At 46.6% G+C, this 20,244-nt stretch overlaps 8 non-coding genes and 1 pseudogene across 8 annotated transcripts; all 9 read left to right on the top strand.

Moving 5' to 3' along the window:
- The first annotated feature begins 660 nt into the window (after window positions 1-660).
- LOC130345253 (U2 spliceosomal RNA) lies at window positions 661-851 on the top strand. Its single transcript, XR_008883990.1, has one exon. It is a non-coding gene; the product is annotated as a U2 spliceosomal RNA (small nuclear RNA).
- Window positions 852-2,968: 2,117 nt separating this feature from the next.
- Window positions 2,969-3,159, top strand: LOC130345252 (U2 spliceosomal RNA). Its single transcript, XR_008883989.1, has one exon. It is a non-coding gene; the product is annotated as a U2 spliceosomal RNA (small nuclear RNA).
- A 2,079-nt stretch (window positions 3,160-5,238) lies between these two features.
- On the top strand, window positions 5,239-5,428 carry LOC130345258 (U2 spliceosomal RNA). The gene has a single exon (XR_008883994.1). It is a non-coding gene; the product is annotated as a U2 spliceosomal RNA (small nuclear RNA).
- A 2,076-nt stretch (window positions 5,429-7,504) lies between these two features.
- Window positions 7,505-7,695, top strand: LOC130345259 (U2 spliceosomal RNA). Its single transcript, XR_008883995.1, has one exon. It is a non-coding gene; the product is annotated as a U2 spliceosomal RNA (small nuclear RNA).
- A 2,099-nt stretch (window positions 7,696-9,794) lies between these two features.
- Window positions 9,795-9,985, top strand: LOC130345254 (U2 spliceosomal RNA). Its single transcript, XR_008883991.1, has one exon. It is a non-coding gene; the product is annotated as a U2 spliceosomal RNA (small nuclear RNA).
- A 2,086-nt stretch (window positions 9,986-12,071) lies between these two features.
- Window positions 12,072-12,262, top strand: LOC130345251 (U2 spliceosomal RNA). The gene has a single exon (XR_008883988.1). It is a non-coding gene; the product is annotated as a U2 spliceosomal RNA (small nuclear RNA).
- Window positions 12,263-14,346: 2,084 nt separating this feature from the next.
- Window positions 14,347-14,537, top strand: LOC130345250 (U2 spliceosomal RNA). Its single transcript, XR_008883987.1, has one exon. It is a non-coding gene; the product is annotated as a U2 spliceosomal RNA (small nuclear RNA).
- A 2,079-nt stretch (window positions 14,538-16,616) lies between these two features.
- On the top strand, window positions 16,617-16,807 carry LOC130345248 (U2 spliceosomal RNA). The gene has a single exon (XR_008883985.1). It is a non-coding gene; the product is annotated as a U2 spliceosomal RNA (small nuclear RNA).
- A 2,088-nt stretch (window positions 16,808-18,895) lies between these two features.
- Window positions 18,896-19,028, top strand: LOC130345271 (U2 spliceosomal RNA; annotated as a pseudogene).
- The last annotated feature ends 1,216 nt before the right edge of the window (window positions 19,029-20,244 follow it).

Below are 20,244 nucleotides of genomic sequence, written 5' to 3'. Positions count from 1 at the left end.
ATTGTTGCATCCATCTTGAACCCTCAGAACTACAGTGCTATGATGTCACTCACTTCCACAGGCCTTGCAGAGTGTAAACAACAACAACCCAGCTTTGTTGTGTATGTAACCAAAGGGATTTGTGATGTCACCTAGAACCTTCACAGCAGCGACAGCTTTATGAGGAGCATCAGCACTGCTCTGCCTGAGCAGAACCATCACCGCCATAGGTTGTCAAATAACCCGGATTTAACCCACACAGGTAAGTCCAATGGGGTGCAGGCATGTCCTCTATGCTTACAGCTTCCCGTGGGTGTTGGTTTGATACCGTTTGGGGACAGCCAAGGAGGCATCTGCAGGCAACAAAGGTAGGTGTGTGCTTGTGTGTGTGTTTCCTATGCAGATCCTAAGCCCAGTGTCACATGCAAGTAGGAGGAGTAAGAAGGGTTCCTGGCAAATCCGGGTTATGGATTGCATTTAAAAAGGCCCCGTGGGAGTGCAATGGGCCCCTGTCTTGCTGCTTAGCAATAATGGTATGGGTTTAGGTTCTGCTGTGTGTACTGGTGGTTGACTGCCCCCCAGCCCAGAGTGTGCATGGAAAATTGTCTGGCAGCCTCCCTGACAGCAAGCAGTGATAGTGCCCATGAAGGGGACCTTGTTGGGCCCGCCCCTTTCACGGTTATCGCTTCTCGGCCTTTTGGCTAAGATCAAGTGTAGTATCTGTTCTTATCAGTTTAATATCTGATACGTCCCCTATCTGGGGACCATATATTAAATGGATTTTTGAGAACGGGGGCCGATTTCGAAGCTTGCTTCCGTCGCCCTATGCATTGACCCGATATGGCAGTATCTTCGGGTACAGTGCACCACCCCCTTACAGGGTTAAAAAGAAAGATTCCTACTTTCATTGCTACCTGCTTGCTGGCTAGCCAGCTAGCCAGCCCTGTGGGCCTTGCTGCTGCTGCAGCCAAAAAACAAAAGGTGGTGCTGCTGCTGCTTCTGCTGCTTCTGCTTCTGCTTGTGTCTGGCCCCTGTTGGAGCGTCCAGGCACAGGACTTCTGCTGCTGCTGACTAAATGGCCTCCTTAATTGGATCATTTGAGTAGCCAGCACACCTGTGCAGGTAGGGCATGACATGATAGGCAGCTGCCTTGATAGCGGGTGGGTGCTGAATGTTCCTAATTGACAAAATAAGATTAATGCTTATGAAGAAATATAAAATCTCATCCCTTCCCCAATATCGCGCCACACCCCTACCCCTTAATTCCCTGGTTGAACGTGATGGACATATGTCTTTTTTCGACCGTACTAACTATGTAACTATGTAACATAACATGGGGGGGGGGGGTCTCCTGGCTGTTCACACAGGTGTGTCATTGCTGTACATTGACCATGCATTGCTTCTGTGGTATTGCAAAGGCAAAGACAAATGCTTCCAGCCATCCATTGCACTAATGGATTGGTCATCAGCTGGCTGTCTATGTCCCGCATCAATATAGACCAAAGTACAGAGGGTTAGGCTATGCTATTGTGCACCTACCTGATGCATCAGAAGGTGCGAGGCCCTTGCTAAATTCTGTGCACAGACTTTGAGATCTATGCTTTAGACTGTATCTAAACCTGCTCCAACATGGACTGACATTCTGGCCTACTTTCAGCCGATGCGACTTGTCTGTCGCTGAACAGTCGCTTTTTATGTATTCAGCACCTATGTATAATGTTGTAAAAATGCTCTAGAAGCTAAAGTCGCAGAAATGTCACACATATTTGGCCTGCAACTTTCTGTGCGACAAATTCAGACAGGAAAAATCAGTATAAATCCTTAGAAAATTATCCCCCAGTGTCTCCATCTGCTGGCGGTATTGAATAAGCATTGCTGCACTGATGGGGTATGCATTAGACGAAAAAAAAGAAGAAAAAGAAGAATAATACGCCCAGAAAAGAGGCGAAAAGGAGAAAAACGTAAAAAAACGTGAAAAAAAAGTAAGAGGAAGAGAAGGGAAAAAAAGGTGGAAATGGGTTTAAAAGTGATTTCGGCGGAGAAATATATATATATATATATATATATATATATATATATATATATATATATGCGCACACACACACATAGATATAAACGTATTCTCCGTTGAGATATTGCAGCCGCTGCTGTGTCCAGGCCCAGGAGCCTTAGCACTGTGCTGTGATGTCACTCAATACCACTGACATCACTAGGTGTAAACAACATCTCTCCTTTGCTGTGTATGTGACTATGGAGCTGTTTGGTGATGTCGTCTATTACGGCCTTCATAGAAGCAACAGGAGATTGTTGCATCCATCTTGAACCCTCAGAACTACAGTGCTATGATGTCACTCACTTCCACAGGCCTTGCAGAGTACTCACTTCCACAGGCCTTGCAGAGTGTAAACAACAACAACCCAGCTTTGTTGTGTATGTAACCAAAGGGATTTGTGATGTCACCTAGAACCTTCACAGCAGCGACAGCTTTATGAGGAGCATCAGCACTGCTCTGCCTGAGCAGAACCATCACCGCCCATAGGTTGTCAAATAACCCGGATTTAACCCACACAGGTAAGTCCAATGGGGTGCAGGCATGTCCTCTATGCTTACAGCTTCCCGTGGGTGTTGGTTTGATACCGTTTGGGGACAGCCAAGGAGCATCTGCAGGCAACAAAGGTAGGTGTGTGCTTGTGTGTGTGTTTCCTATGCAGATCCTAAGCCCAGTGTCACATGCAAGTAGGAGGAGTAAGAAGGGTTCCTGGCAAATCCGGGTTATGGATTGCATTTAAAAAGGCCCCGTGGGAGTGCAATGGGCCCCTGTCTTGCTGCTTAGCAATAATGGTATGGGTTTAGGTTCTGCTGTGTGTACTGGTGGTTGACTGCCCCCCAGCCCAGAGTGTGCATGGAAAATTGTCTGGCAGCCTCCCCTGACAGCAAGCAGTGATAGTGCCCATGAAGGGACCTTGTTGGGCCCGCCCCTTTCACGGTTATCGCTTCTCGGCCTTTTGGCTAAGATCAAGTGTAGTATCTGTTCTTATCAGTTTAATATCTGATACGTCCCCTATCTGGGGACCATATATTAAATGGATTTTTGAGAACGGGGGCCGATTTCGAAGCTTGCTTCCGTCGCCCTATGCATTGACCCGATATGGCAGTATCTTCGGGTACAGTGCACCACCCCCTTACAGGGTTAAAAAGAAAGATCCTACTTTCATTGCTACCTGCTTGCTGGCTAGCCAGCTAGCCAGCCCTGTGGGCCTTGCTGCTGCTGCAGCCAAAAAACAAAAGGTGGTGCTGCTGCTGCTTCTGCTGCTTCTGCTTCTGCTTGTGTCTGGCCCCTGTTGGAGCGTCCAGGCACAGGACTTCTGCTGCTGCTGACTAAATGGCCTCCTTAATTGGATCATTTGAGTAGCCAGCACACCTGTGCAGGTAGGGCATGACATGATAGGCAGCTGCCTTGATAGCGGGTGGGTGCTGAATGTTCCTAATTGACAAAATAAGATTAATGCTTATGAAGAAATATAAAATCTCATCCCTTCCCCAATATCGCGCCACACCCCTACCCCTTAATTCCCTGGTTGAACGTGATGGACATATGTCTTTTTTCGACCGTACTAACTATGTAACTATGTAACATAACATGGGGGGGGGGGTCTCCTGGCTGTTCACACAGGTGTGTCATTGCTGTACATTGACCATGCATTGCTCTGTGGTATTGCAAAGCAAAGACAAATGCTTCCAGCCATCCATTGCACTAATGGATTGGTCATCAGCTGGCTGTCTATGTCCCGCATCAATATAGACCAAAGTACAGAGGGTTAGGCTATGCTATTGTGCACCTACCTGATGCATCAGAAGGTGCGAGGCCCTTGCTAAATTCTGTGCACAGACTTTGAGATCTATGCTTTAGACTGTATCTAAACCTGCTCCAACATGGACTGACATTCTGGCCTACTTTCAGCCGATGCGACTTGTCTGTCGCTGAACAGTCGCTTTTTATGTATTCAGCACCTATGTATAATGTTGTAAAAATGCTCTAGAAGCTAAAGTCGCAGAAATGTCACACATATTTGGCCTGCAACTTTCTGTGCGACAAATTCAGACAGGAAAAATCAGTATAAATCCTTAGAAAATTATCCCCCAGTGTCTCCATCTGCTGGCGGTATTGATAAGCATTGCTGCACTGATGGGGTATGCATTAGACGAAAAAAAAGAAGAAAAAGAAGAATAATACGCCCAGAAAAGAGGCGAAAAGGAGAAAAACGTAAAAAAACGTGAAAAAAAAAGTAAGAGGAAGAGAAGGGAAAAAAAGGTGGAAATGGGTTTAAAAGTGATTTCGGCGGAGAAATATATATATATATATATATATATATATATATATATATATATATATGCGCACACACACACATAGATATAAACGTATTCTCCGTTGAGATATTGCAGCCGCTGCTGTGTCCAGCCCAGGAGCCTTAGCACTGTGCTGTGATGTCACTCAATACCACTGACATCACTAGGTGTAAACAACATCTCTCCTTTGCTGTGTATGTGACTATGGAGCTGTTTGGTGATGTCGTCTATTACGGCCTTCATAGAAGCAACAGGAGATTGTTGCATCCATCTTGAACCCTCAGAACTACAGTGCTATGATGTCACTCACTTCCACAGGCCTTGCAGAGTGTAAACAACAACAACCCAGCTTTGTTGTGTATGTAACCAAAGGGATTTGTGATGTCACCTAGAACCTTCACAGCAGCGACAGCTTTATGAGGAGCATCAGCACTGCTCTGCCTGAGCAGAACCATCACCGCCATAAGTTGTCAAATAACCCGGATTTAACCCACACAGGTAAGTCCAATGGGGTGCAGGCATGTCCTCTATGCTTACAGCTTCCCGTGGGTGTTGGTTTGATACCGTTTGGGGACAGCAAGGAGGCATCTGCAGGCAACAAAGGTAGTGTGTGCTTGTGTGTGTGTTTCCTATGCAGATCCTAAGCCCAGTGTCACATGCAAGTAGGAGGAGTAAGAAGGGTTCCTGGCAAATCCGGGTTATGGATTGCATTAAAAAGGCCCCGTGGGAGTGCAATGGGCCCCTGTCTTGCTGCTTAGCAATAATGGTATGGGTTTAGGTTCTGCTGTGTGTACTGGTGGTTGACTGCCCCCAGCCCAGAGTGTGCATGGAAAATTGTCTGGCAGCCTCCTGACAGCAAGCAGTGATAGTGCCCATGAAGGGGACCTTGTTGGGCCCGCCCCTTTCACGGTTATCGCTTCTCGGCCTTTTGGCTAAGATCAAGTGTAGTATCTGTTCTTATCAGTTTAATATCTGATACGTCCCCTATCTGGGACCATATATTAAATGGATTTTTGAGAACGGGGGCCGATTTCGAAGCTTGCTTCCGTCGCCCTATGCATTGACCCGATATGGCAGTATCTTCGGGTACAGTGCACCACCCCCTTACAGGGTTAAAAGAAAGATTCCTACTTTCATTGCTACCTGCTTGCTGGCTAGCCAGCTAGCCAGCCCTGTGGGCCTTGCTGCTGCTGCAGCCAAAAACAAAAGGTGGTGCTGCTGCTGCTTCTGCTGCTTCTGCTTCTGCTTGTGTCTGGCCCCTGTTGGAGCGTCCAGGCACAGGAATTCTGCTGCTGCTGACTAAATGGCCTCCTTAATTGGATCATTTGAGTAGCCAGCACACAGTGCAGGTAGGCATGACATGATAGGCAGCTGCCTTGATAGCGGGTGGGTGCTGAATGTTCCTATTGACAAATAAGATTAATGCTTATGAAGAAATATAAAATCTCATCCCTTCCCCAATATCGCGCCACACCCCTACCCCTTAATTCCCTGGTTGAACGTGATGGACATATGTCTTTTTTCGACCGTACTAACTATGTAACTATGTAACATAACATGGGGGGGGGGGGTCTCCTGGCTGTTCACACAGGTGTGTCATTGCTGTACATTGACATGGCATTGCTTCTGTGGTATTGCAAAGGCAAAGACAAATGCTTCCAGCCATCCATTGCACTAATGGATTGGTCATCAGCTGGCTGTCTATGTCCCGCATCAATATAGACCAAAGTACAGAGGTTAGGCTATGCTATTGTGCACCTACCTGATGCATCAGAAGGTGCGAGGCCCTTGCTAAATTCTGTGCACAGACTTTGAGATCTATGCTTTAGACTGTATCTAAACCTGCTCCAACATGGACTGACATTCTGGCCTACTTTCAGCCGATGCGACTTGTCTGTCGCTGAACAGTCGCTTTTTATGTATTCAGCACCTATGTATAATGTTGTAAAAATGCTCTAGAAGCTAAAGTCGCAGAAATGTCACACATATTTGGCCTGCAACTTTCTGTGCGACAAATTCAGACAGGAAAAATCAGTATAAATCCTTAGAAAATTATCCCCCAGTGTCTCCATCTGCTGGCGGTATTGAATAAGCATTGCTGCACTGATGGGGTATGCATTAGACGAAAAAAAAGAAGAAAAAGAAGAATAATACGCCCAGAAAAGAGGCGAAAAGGAGAAAAACGTAAAAAAACGTGAAAAAAAAGTAAGAGGAAGAGAAGGGAAAAAAAGGTGGAAATGGGTTTAAAAGTGATTTCGGCGGAGAAATATATATATATATATATATATATATATATATATATATTGCGCACACACACACATAGATATAAACGTATTCTCCGTTGAGATATTGCAGCCGCTGCTGTGTCCAGGCCCAGGAGCCTTAGCACTGTGCTGTGATGTCACTCAATACCACTGACATCACTAGGTGTAAACAACATCTCTCCTTTGCTGTGTATGTGACTATGGAGCTGTTTGGTGATGTCGTCTATTACGGCCTTCATAGAAGCAACAGGAGATTGTTGCATCCATCTTGAACCCTCAGAACTACAGTGCTATGATGTCACTCACTTCCACAGGCCTTGCAGAGTGTAAACAACAACAACCCAGCTTTGTTGTGTATGTAACCAAAGGGATTTGTGATGTCACCTAGAACCTTCACAGCAGCGACAGCTTTATGAGGAGCATCAGCACTGCTCTGCCTGAGCAGAACCATCACCGCCATAGGTTGTCAAAATAACCCGGATTTAACCCACACAGGTAAGTCCAATGGGGTGCAGGCATGTCCTCTATGCTTACAGCTTCCCGTGGGTGTTGGTTTGATACCGTTTGGGGACAGCCAAGGAGGCATCTGCAGGCAACAAAGGTAGGTGTGTGCTTGTGTGTGTGTTTCCTATGCAGATCCTAAGCCCAGTGTCACATGCAAGTAGGAGGAGTAAGAAGGGTTCCTGGCAAATCCGGGTTATGGATTGCATTTAAAAAGGCCCCGTGGGAGTGCAATGGGCCCCTGTCTTGCTGCTTAGCAATAATGGTATGGGTTTAGGTTCTGCTGTGTGTACTGGTGGTTGACTGCCCCCCAGCCCAGAGTGTGCATGGAAAATTGTCTGGCAGCCTCCCTGACAGCAAGCAGTGATAGTGCCCATGAAGGGGACCTTGTTGGGCCCGCCCCTTTCACGGTTATCGCTTCTCGGCCTTTTGGCTAAGATCAAGTGTAGTATCTGTTCTTATCAGTTAATATCTGATACGTCCCCCTATCTGGGGACCATATATTAAATGGATTTTTGAGAACGGGGGCCGATTTCGAAGCTTGCTTCCGTCGCCCTATGCATTGACCCGATATGGCAGTATCTTCGGGTACAGTGCACCACCCCCTTACAGGGTTAAAAAGAAAGATTCCTACTTTCATTGCTACCTGCTTGCTGGCTAGCCAGCTAGCCAGCCCTGTGGGCCTTGCTGCTGCTGCAGCCAAAAAAACAAAAGGTGGTGCTGCTGCTGCTTCTGCTGCTTCTGCTTCTGCTTGTGTCTGGCCCCTGTTGGAGCGTCCAGGCACAGGACTTCTGCTGCTGCTGACTAAATGGCCTCCTTAATTGGATCATTTGAGTAGCCAGCACACCTGTGCAGGTAGGGCATGACATGATAGGCAGCTGCCTTGATAGCGGGTGGGTGCTGAATGTTCCTAATTGACAAAATAAGATTAATGCTTATGAAGAAATATAAAATCTCATCCCTTCCCCAATATCGCGCCACACCCCTACCCCTTAATTCCCTGGTTGAACGTGATGGACATATGTCTTTTTTCGACCGTACTAACTATGTAACTATGTAACTAACATGGGGGGGGGGGGTCTCCTGGCTGTTCACACAGGTGTGTCATTGCTGTACATTGACCATGCATTGCTTCTGTGGTATTGCAAAGGCAAAGACAAATGCTTCCAGCCATCCATTGCACTAATGGATTGGTCATCAGCTGGCTGTCTATGTCCCGCATCAATATAGACAAAGTACAGAGGGTTAGGCTATGCTATTGTGCACCTACCTGATGCATCAGAAGGTGCGAGGCCCTTGCTAAATTCTGTGCACAGACTTTGAGATCTATGCTTTAGACTGTATCTAAACCTGCTCCAACATGGACTGACATTCTGGCCTACTTTCAGCCGATGCGACTTGTCTGTCGCTGAACAGTCGCTTTTTTATGTATTCAGCACCTATGTATAATGTTGTAAAAATGCTCTAGAAGCTAAAGTCGCAGAAATGTCACACATATTTGGCCTGCAACTTTCTGTGCGACAAATTCAGACAGGAAAAATCAGTATAAATCCTTAGAAAATTATCCCCCAGTGTCTCCATCTGCTGGCGGTATTGAATAAGCATTGCTGCACTGATGGGGTATGCATTAGACGAAAAAAAGAAGAAAAAGAAGAATAATACGCCCAGAAAAGAGGGCGAAAAGGAGAAAAACGTAAAAAAACGTGAAAAAAAAGTAAGAGGAAGAGAAGGGAAAAAAAGGTGGAAATGGGTTTAAAAGTGATTTCGGCGGAGAAATATATATATATATATATATATATATATATATATATATATATATATATATATATATGCGCACACACACACATAGATATAAACGTATTCTCCGTTGAGATATTGCAGCCGCTGCTGTGTCCAGGCCCAGGAGCCTTAGCACTGTGCTGTGATGTCACTCAATACCACTGACATCACTAGGTGTAAACAACATCTCTCCTTTGCTGTGTATGTGACTATGGAGCTGTTTGGTGATGTCGTCTATTACGGCCTTCATAGAAGCAACAGGAGATTGTTGCATCCATCTTGAACCCTCAGAACTACAGTGCTATGATGTCACTCACTTCCACAGGCCTTGCAGAGTGTAAACAACAACAACCCAGCTTTGTTGTGTATGTAACCAAAGGGATTTGTGATGTCACCTAGAACCTTCACAGCAGCGACAGCTTTATGAGGAGCATCAGCACTGCTCTGCCTGAGCAGAACCATCACCGCCATAGGTTGTCAAATAACCCGGATTTAACCCACACAGGTAAGTCCAATGGGGTGCAGGCATGTCCTCTATGCTTACAGCTTCCCGTGGGTGTTGGTTTGATACCGTTTGGGGACAGCCAAGGAGGCATCTGCAGGCAACAAAGGTAGGTGTGTGCTTGTGTGTGTGTTTCCTATGCAGATCCTAAGCCCAGTGTCACATGCAAGTAGGAGGAGTAAGAAGGGTTCCTGGCAAATCCGGGTTATGGATTGCATTTAAAAAGGCCCCGTGGGAGTGCAATGGGCCCCTGTCTTGCTGCTTAGCAATAATGGTATGGGTTTAGGTTCTGCTGTGTGTACTGGTGGTTGACTGCCCCCCAGCCCAGAGTGTGCATGGAAAATTGTCTGGCAGCCTCCCTGACAGCAAGCAGTGATAGTGCCCATGAAGGGGACCTTGTTGGGCCCGCCCCTTTCACGGTTATCGCTTCTCGGCCTTTTGGCTAAGATCAAGTGTAGTATCTGTTCTTATCAGTTTAATATCTGATACGTCCCCTATCTGGGGACCATATATTAAATGGATTTTTGAGAACGGGGGCCGATTTCGAAGCTTGCTTCCGTCGCCCTATGCATTGACCCGATATGGCAGAATCTTCGGGTACAGTGCACCACCCCCTTACAGGGTTAAAAAGAAAGATTCCTACTTTCATTGCTACCTGCTTGCTGGCTAGCCAGCTAGCCAGCCCTGTGGGCCTTGCTGCTGCTGCAGCCAAAAAACAAAAGGTGGTGCTGCTGCTGCTTCTGCTGCTTCTGCTTCTGCTTGTGTCTGGCCCCTGTTGGAGCGTCCAGGCACAGGACTTCTGCTGCTGCTGACTAAATGGCCTCCTTAATTGGATCATTTGAGTAGCCAGCACACCTGTGCAGGTAGGGCATGACATGATAGGCAGCTGCCTTGATAGCGGGTGGGTGCTGAATGTTCCTAATTGACAAAATAAGATTAATGCTTATGAAGAAATATAAAATCTCATCCCTTCCCCAATATCGCGCCACACCCCTACCCCTTAATTCCCTGGTTGAACGTGATGGACATATGTCTTTTTTCGACCGTACTAACTATGTAACTATGTAACATAACATGGGGGGGGGGGTCTCCTGGCTGTTCACACAGGTGTGTCATTGCTGTACATTGACCATGCATTGCTTCTGTGGTATTGCAAAGGCAAAGACAAATGCTTCCAGCCATCCATTGCACTAATGGATTGGTCATCAGCTGGCTGTCTATGTCCCGCATCAATATAGACCAAAGTACAGAGGGTTAGGCTATGCTATTGTGCACCTACCTGATGCATCAGAAGGTGCGAGGCCCTTGCTAAATTCTGTGCACAGACTTTGAGATCTATGCTTTAGACTGTATCTAAACCTGCTCCAACATGGACTGACATTCTGGCCTACTTTCAGCCGATGCGACTTGTCTGTCGCTGAACAGTCGCTTTTTATGTATTCAGCACCTATGTATAATGTTGTAAAAATGCTCTAGAAGCTAAAGTCGCAGAAATGTCACACATATTTGGCCTGCAACTTTCTGTGCGACAAATTCAGACAGGAAAAATCAGTATAAATCCTTAGAAAATTATCCCCCAGTGTCTCCATCTGCTGGCGGTATTGAATAAGCATTGCTGCACTGATGGGGTATGCATTAGACGAAAAAAAAGAAGAAAAAGAAGAATAATACGCCCAGAAAAGAGGCGAAAAGGAGAAAAACGTAAAAAAACGTGAAAAAAAAGTAAGAGGAAGAGAAGGGAAAAAAAGGTGGAAATGGGTTTAAAAGTGATTTCGGCGGAGAAATATATATATATATATATATATATATATATATATATATATATATGCGCACACACACACATAGATATAAACGTATTCTCCGTTGAGATATTGCAGCCGCTGCTGTGTCCAGGCCCAGGAGCCTTAGCACTGTGCTGTGATGTCACTCAATACCACTGACATCACTAGGTGTAAACAACATCTCTCCTTTGCTGTGTATGTGACTATGGAGCTGTTTGGTGATGTCGTCTATTACGGCCTTCATAGAAGCAACAGGAGATTGTTGCATCCATCTTGAACCCTCAGAACTACAGTGCTATGATGTCACTCACTTCCACAGGCCTTGCAGAGTGTAAACAACAACAACCCAGCTTTGTTGTGTATGTAACCAAAGGGATTTGTGATGTCACCTAGAACCTTCACAGCAGCGACAGCTTTATGAGGAGCATCAGCACTGCTCTGCCTGAGCAGAACCATCACCGCCATAGGTTGTCAAATAACCCGGATTTAACCCACACAGGTAAGTCCAATGGGGTGCAGGCATGTCCTCTATGCTTACAGCTTCCCGTGGGTGTTGGTTTGATACCGTTTGGGGACAGCCAAGGAGGCATCTGCAGGCAACAAAGGTAGGTGTGTGCTTGTGTGTGTGTTTCCTATGCAGATCCTAAGCCCAGTGTCACATGCAAGTAGGAGGAGTAAGAAGGGTTCCTGGCAAATCCGGGTTATGGATTGCATTTAAAAAGGCCCCGTGGGAGTGCAATGGGCCCCTGTCTTGCTGCTTAGCAATAATGGTATGGGTTTAGGTTCTGCTGTGTGTACTGGTGGTTGACTGCCCCCCAGCCCAGAGTGTGCATGGAAAATTGTCTGGCAGCCTCCCTGACAGCAAGCAGTGATAGTGCCCATGAAGGGGACCTTGTTGGGCCCGCCCCTTTCACGGTTATCGCTTCTCGGCCTTTTGGCTAAGATCAAGTGTAGTATCTGTTCTTATCAGTTTAATATCTGATACGTCCCCTATCTGGGGACCATATATTAAATGGATTTTTGAGAACGGGGGCCGATTTCGAAGCTTGCTTCCGTCGCCCTATGCATTGACCCGATATGGCAGTATCTTCGGGTACAGTGCACCACCCCCTTACAGGGTTAAAAAGAAAGATTCCTACTTTCATTGCTACCTGCTTGCTGGCTAGCCAGCTAGCCAGCCCTGTGGGCCTTGCTGCTGCTGCAGCCAAAAAACAAAAGGTGGTGCTGCTGCTGCTTCTGCTGCTTCTGCTTCTGCTTGTGTCTGGCCCCTGTTGGAGCGTCCAGGCACAGGACTTCTGCTGCTGCTGACTAAATGGCCTCCTTAATTGGATCATTTGAGTAGCCAGCACACCTGTGCAGGTAGGGCATGACATGATAGGCAGCTGCCTTGATAGCGGGTGGGTGCTGAATGTTCCTAATTGACAAAATAAGATTAATGCTTATGAAGAAATATAAAATCTCATCCCTTCCCCAATATCGCGCCACACCCCTACCCCTTAATTCCCTGGTTGAACGTGATGGACATATGTCTTTTTTCGACCGTACTAACTATGTAACTATGTAACATAACATGGGGGGGGGGGTCTCCTGGCTGTTCACACAGGTGTGTCATTGCTGTACATTGACCATGCATTGCTTCTGTGGTATTGCAAAGGCAAAGACAAATGCTTCCAGCCATCCATTGCACTAATGGATTGGTCATCAGCTGGCTGTCTATGTCCCGCATCAATATAGACCAAAGTACAGAGGGTTAGGCTATGCTATTGTGCACCTACCTGATGCATCAGAAGGTGCGAGGCCCTTGCTAAATTCTGTGCACAGACTTTGAGATCTATGCTTTAGACTGTATCTAAACCTGCTCCAACATGGACTGACATTCTGGCCTACTTTCAGCCGATGCGACTTGTCTGTCGCTGAACAGTCGCTTTTTATGTATTCAGCACCTATGTATAATGTTGTAAAAATGCTCTAGAAGCTAAAGTCGCAGAAATGTCACACATATTTGGCCTGCAACTTTCTGTGCGACAAATTCAGACAGGAAAAATCAGTATAAATCCTTAGAAAATTATCCCCCAGTGTCTCCATCTGCTGGCGGTATTGAATAAGCATTGCTGCACTGATGGGGTATGCATTAGACGAAAAAAAAGAAGAAAAAGAAGAATAATACGCCCAGAAAAGAGGCGAAAAGGAGAAAAACGTAAAAAAACGTGAAAAAAAAGTAAGAGGAAGAGAAGGGAAAAAAAGGTGGAAATGGGTTTAAAAGTGATTTCGGCGGAGAAATATATATATATATATATATATATATATATATATATATATATGCGCACACACACACATAGATATAAACGTATTCTCCGTTGAGATATTGCAGCCGCTGCTGTGTCCAGGCCCAGGAGCCTTAGCACTGTGCTGTGATGTCACTCAATACCACTGACATCACTAGGTGTAAACAACATCTCTCCTTTGCTGTGTATGTGACTATGGAGCTGTTTGGTGATGTCGTCTATTACGGCCTTCATAGAAGCAACAGGAGATTGTTGCATCCATCTTGAACCCTCAGAACTACAGTGCTATGATGTCACTCACTTCCACAGGCCTTGCAGAGTGTAAACAACAACAACCCAGCTTTGTTGTGTATGTAACCAAAGGGATTTGTGATGTCACCTAGAACCTTCACAGCAGCGACAGCTTTATGAGGAGCATCAGCACTGCTCTGCCTGAGCAGAACCATCACCGCCATAGGTTGTCAAATAACCCGGATTTAACCCACACAGGTAAGTCCAATGGGGTGCAGGCATGTCCTCTATGCTTACAGCTTCCCGTGGGTGTTGGTTTGATACCGTTTGGGGACAGCCAAGGAGGCATCTGCAGGCAACAAAGGTAGGTGTGTGCTTGTGTGTGTGTTTCCTATGCAGATCCTAAGCCCAGTGTCACATGCAAGTAGGAGGAGTAAGAAGGGTTCCTGGCAAATCCGGGTTATGGATTGCATTTAAAAAGGCCCCGTGGGAGTGCAATGGGCCCCTGTCTTGCTGCTTAGCAATAATGGTATGGGTTTAGGTTCTGCTGTGTGTACTGGTGGTTGACTGCCCCCCAGCCCAGAGTGTGCATGGAAAATTGTCTGGCAGCCTCCCTGACAGCAAGCAGTGATAGTGCCCATGAAGGGGACCTTGTTGGGCCCGCCCCTTTCACGGTTATCGCTTCTCGGCCTTTTGGCTAAGATCAAGTGTAGTATCTGTTCTTATCAGTTTAATATCTGATACGTCCCCTATCTGGGGACCATATATTAAATGGATTTTTGAGAACGGGGGCCGATTTCGAAGCTTGCTTCCGTCGCCCTATGCATTGACCCGATATGGCAGTATCTTCGGGTACAGTGCACCACCCCCTTACAGGGTTAAAAAGAAAGATTCCTACTTTCATTGCTACCTGCTTGCTGGCTAGCCAGCTAGCCAGCCCTGTGGGCCTTGCTGCTGCTGCAGCCAAAAAACAAAAGGTGGTGCTGCTGCTGCTTCTGCTGCTTCTGCTTCTGCTTGTGTCTGGCCCCTGTTGGAGCGTCCAGGCACAGGACTTCTGCTGCTGCTGACTAAATGGCCTCCTTAATTGGATCATTTGAGTAGCCAGCACACCTGTGCAGGTAGGGCATGACATGATAGGCAGCTGCCTTGATAGCGGGTGGGTGCTGAATGTTCCTAATTGACAAAATAAGATTAATGCTTATGAAGAAATATAAAATCTCATCCCTTCCCCAATATCGCGCCACACCCCTACCCCTTAATTCCCTGGTTGAACGTGATGGACATATGTCTTTTTTCGACCGTACTAACTATGTAACTATGTAACATAACATGGGGGGGGGGGTCTCCTGGCTGTTCACACAGGTGTGTCATTGCTGTACATTGACCATGCATTGCTTCTGTGGTATTGCAAAGGCAAAGACAAATGCTTCCAGCCATCCATTGCACTAATGGATTGGTCATCAGCTGGCTGTCTATGTCCCGCATCAATATAGACCAAAGTACAGAGGGTTAGGCTATGCTATTGTGCACCTACCTGATGCATCAGAAGGTGCGAGGCCCTTGCTAAATTCTGTGCACAGACTTTGAGATCTATGCTTTAGACTGTATCTAAACCTGCTCCAACATGGACTGACATTCTGGCCTACTTTCAGCCGATGCGACTTGTCTGTCGCTGAACAGTCGCTTTTTATGTATTCAGCACCTATGTATAATGTTGTAAAAATGCTCTAGAAGCTAAAGTCGCAGAAATGTCACACATATTTGGCCTGCAACTTTCTGTGCGACAAATTCAGACAGGAAAAATCAGTATAAATCCTTAGAAAATTATCCCCCAGTGTCTCCATCTGCTGGCGGTATTGAATAAGCATTGCTGCACTGATGGGGTATGCATTAGACGAAAAAAAAAGAAGAAAAAGAAGAATAATACGCCCAGAAAAGAGGCGAAAAGGAGAAAAACGTAAAAAAACGTGAAAAAAAAGTAAGAGGAAGAGAAGGGAAAAAAAGGTGGAAATGGGTTTAAAAGTGATTTCGGCGGAGAAATATATATATATATATATATATATATATATATATATGCGCACACACACACATAGATATAAACGTATTCTCCGTTGAGATATTGCAGCCGCTGCTGTGTCCAGGCCCAGGAGCCTTAGCACTGTGCTGTGATGTCACTCAATACCACTGACATCACTAGGTGTAAACAACATCTCTCCTTTGCTGTGTATGTGACTATGGAGCTGTTTGGTGATGTCGTCTATTACGGCCTTCATAGAAGCAACAGGAGATTGTTGCATCCATCTTGAACCCTCAGAACTACAGTGCTATGATGTCACTCACTTCCACAGGCCTTGCAGAGTGTAAACAACAACAACCCAGCTTTGTTGTGTATGTAACCAAAGGGATTTGTGATGTCACCTAGAACCTTCACAGCAGCGACAGCTTTATGAGGAGCATCAGCACTGCTCTGCCTGAGCAGAACCATCACCGCCATAGGTTGTCAAATAACCCGGATTTAACCCACACAGGTAAGTCCAATGGGGTGCAGGCATGTCCTCTATGCTTACAGCTTCCCGTGGGTGTTGGTTTGATACCGTTTGGGGACAGCCAAGGAGGCATCTGCAGGCAACAAAGGTAGGTGTGTGCTTGTGTGTGTGTTTCCTATGCAGATCCTAAGCCCAGTGTCACATGCAAGTAGGAGGAGTAAGAAGGGTTCCTGGCAAATCCGGGTTATGGATTGCATTTAAAAAGGCCCCGTGGGAGTGCAATGGGCCCCTGTCTTGCTGCTTAGCAATAATGGTATGGGTTTAGGTTCTGCTGTGTGTACTGGTGGTTGACTGCCCCCCAGCCCAGAGTGTGCATGGAAAATTGTCTGGCAGCCTCCCTGACAGCAAGCAGTGATAGTGCCCATGAAGGGGACCTTGTTGGGCCCGCCCCTTTCACGGTTATCGCTTCTCGGCCTTTTGGCTAAGATCAAGTGTAGTATCTGTTCTTATCAGTTTAATATCTGATACGTCCCCTATCTGGGGACCATATATTAAATGGATTTTTGAGAACGGGGGCCGATTTCGAAGCTTGCTTCCGTCGCCCTATGCATTGACCCGATATGGCAGTATCTTCGGGTACAGTGCACCACCCCCTTACAGGGTTAAAAAGAAAGATTCCTACTTTCATTGCTACCTGCTTGCTGGCTAGCCAGCTAGCCAGCCCTGTGGGCCTTGCTGCTGCTGCAGCCAAAAAACAAAAGGTGGTGCTGCTGCTGCTTCTGCTGCTTCTGCTTCTGCTTGTGTCTGGCCCCTGTTGGAGCGTCCAGGCACAGGACTTCTGCTGCTGCTGACTAAATGGCCTCCTTAATTGGATCATTTGAGTAGCCAGCACACCTGTGCAGGTAGGGCATGACATGATAGGCAGCTGCCTTGATAGCGGGTGGGTGCTGAATGTTCCTAATTGACAAAATAAGATTAATGCTTATGAAGAAATATAAAATCTCATCCCTTCCCCAATATCGCGCCACACCCCTACCCCTTAATTCCCTGGTTGAACGTGATGGACATATGTCTTTTTTCGACCGTACTAACTATGTAACTATGTAACATAACATGGGGGGGGGGGTCTCCTGGCTGTTCACACAGGTGTGTCATTGCTGTACATTGACCATGCATTGCTTCTGTGGTATTGCAAAGGCAAAGACAAATGCTTCCAGCCATCCATTGCACTAATGGATTGGTCATCAGCTGGCTGTCTATGTCCCGCATCAATATAGACCAAAGTACAGAGGGTTAGGCTATGCTATTGTGCACCTACCTGATGCATCAGAAGGTGCGAGGCCCTTGCTAAATTCTGTGCACAGACTTTGAGATCTATGCTTTAGACTGTATCTAAACCTGCTCCAACATGGACTGACATTCTGGCCTACTTTCAGCCGATGCGACTTGTCTGTCGCTGAACAGTCGCTTTTTATGTATTCAGCACCTATGTATAATGTTGTAAAAATGCTCTAGAAGCTAAAGTCGCAGAAATGTCACACATATTTGGCCTGCAACTTTCTGTGCGACAAATTCAGACAGGAAAAATCAGTATAAATCCTTAGAAAATTATCCCCCAGTGTCTCCATCTGCTGGCGGTATTGAATAAGCATTGCTGCACTGATGGGGTATGCATTAGACGAAAAAAAAGAAGAAAAAGAAGAATAATACGCCCAGAAAAGAGGCGAAAAGGAGAAAAACGTAAAAAAACGTGAAAAAAAAGTAAGAGGAAGAGAAGGGAAAAAAAGGTGGAAATGGGTTTAAAAGTGATTTCGGCGGAGAAATATATATATATATATATATATATATATATATATATATATATATATGCGCACACACACACATAGATATAAACGTATTCTCCGTTGAGATATTGCAGCCGCTGCTGTGTCCAGGCCCAGGAGCCTTAGCACTGTGCTGTGATGTCACTCAATACCACTGACATCACTAGGTGTAAACAACATCTCTCCTTTGCTGTGTATGTGACTATGGAGCTGTTTGGTGATGTCGTCTATTACGGCCTTCATAGAAGCAACAGGAGATTGTTGCATCCATCTTGAACCCTCAGAACTACAGTGCTATGATGTCACTCACTTCCACAGGCCTTGCAGAGTGTAAACAACAACAACCCAGCTTTGTTGTGTATGTAACCAAAGGGATTTGTGATGTCACCTAGAACCTTCACAGCAGCGACAGCTTTATGAGGAGCATCAGCACTGCTCTGCCTGAGCAGAACCATCACCGCCATAGGTTGTCAAATAACCCGGATTTAACCCACACAGGTAAGTCCAATGGGGTGCAGGCATGTCCTCTATGCTTACAGCTTCCCGTGGGTGTTGGTTTGATACCGTTTGGGGACAGCCAAGGAGGCATCTGCAGGCAACAAAGGTAGGTGTGTGCTTGTGTGTGTGTTTCCTATGCAGATCCTAAGCCCAGTGTCACATGCAAGTAGGAGGAGTAAGAAGGGTTCCTGGCAAATCCGGGTTATGGATTGCATTTAAAAAGGCCCCGTGGGAGTGCAATGGGCCCCTGTCTTGCTGCTTAGCAATAATGGTATGGGTTTAGGTTCTGCTGTGTGTACTGGTGGTTGACTGCCCCCCAGCCCAGAGTGTGCATGGAAAATTGTCTGGCAGCCTCCCTGACAGCAAGCAGTGATAGTGCCCATGAAGGGGACCTTGTTGGGCCCGCCCCTTTCACGGTTATCGCTTCTCGGCCTTTTGGCTAAGATCAAGTGTAGTAATACAGGAGATCTGGTCAGAAGGTACTCGGGTACCCCTCTCCTCGGCCTTGTGGGATCGCCCAGGTTTATTGCCTGGGCTTCACCCACTTGTTGCTATTGGGGAGAGGGCCTAGTCCCAGGGTAACGAGTAGCGATCGCCTCTCAAGACCTTTGGGTGGAGAGAGGTTAGAACCATGGATGATGATCCGGATCCAGGTTCTGTGCCGGCATACGCAAGGATCAAAAACACCGTGAGAGTCATTCTCACGGATGATACCAAAAGGGCGGACGATTTGAAATTCGTAGTAGAGGACGTGCTCGGAGGAGTTTTCGGAATACAGAAGGGCGAGATATTGGCAATCCAGGACTACCCGAAGCGTAAAATTTTTGATGTGACGTTCACACAAAATGGCATCCACAGAGATTTTGTTACCAGAGCTGCTGCGAGTAAAGACAAAAAGCTTCAGGGTGTCCGGATTATTGAGCACGTTCTAGACGATATTAAGCTGGTGGTAGTAAAGATGTATTCCCCTTTCGCCAACCTACACGATGTTGAGTTGTTTTTACAAGTCTATTTTAGTAAGGTTGAGTGCAGAGGAAAAATCATGAACAGCTGTGGCATCTGGACATCTAAGTGGAGATTTCAGGTTACATGCAAAAAAGATGACAGATTGCCAGGGGGAATACAACTACCACCAGCTCGTTTTAAAATAAATAATATGTGTGGCGACCTCTTTTATGCGGGGATGCCAAGCTACTGCAGGAAGTGTCACAGATATGGACACACAAAAGAAAACTGGGAGGTGCAATTTCTGTCAACAATTCGGTCACCTTTTCTCCTCTTGTCCCCACAGACATAGGACGGAGCAGCAGTGGCAACCCTGGAGGCAGCAAGGACAGCAACCGGGACACCAGCCGAGGCAAGCAGAGCCAGTGATTACCCCCCCACAAGAGGTAAGCGGTGAGATGGAGAAGGAGAAAGACCCCCCTCAGGCAAAAGGAGGGGACCCTAAAGAGCAGAGGATGGCCAAAAAACGTGCAAGTGGTGAAAAAACTGGCCCCCAGGAGCATGCTGGGTTAAGAGAGGAGCGGACGACGGCCGAATCCGCTCCTCAGCAACCTCTGGCTCAGGGTCCCCCTGAGAGCGATGACCCGGGTGGAGAGGTGAAGGTTAAAAGGCGGAGGGGCTCCAGAAGACTCTATTCGGAGGCGGTCCAGGGGGAGCCGATGGAAGTACCTGCGGATGCAGGGAACCCAAGTGACGTTCCTCCACAGGTCCCCATAGGGGATACCCCCTCTCCTCCCTGCCAGGAGGAGGTTTCAGGGGTGAC

The sequence above is a fragment of the Hyla sarda genome, unplaced genomic scaffold (assembly GCF_029499605.1).
Source record: "Hyla sarda isolate aHylSar1 unplaced genomic scaffold, aHylSar1.hap1 scaffold_749, whole genome shotgun sequence".
Classification (NCBI taxonomy): domain Eukaryota; kingdom Metazoa; phylum Chordata; class Amphibia; order Anura; family Hylidae; genus Hyla; species Hyla sarda.
The sequence above is the reverse complement of the archived record's forward strand: the minus strand, read 5'-3'. Positions and strand labels throughout refer to the sequence as shown.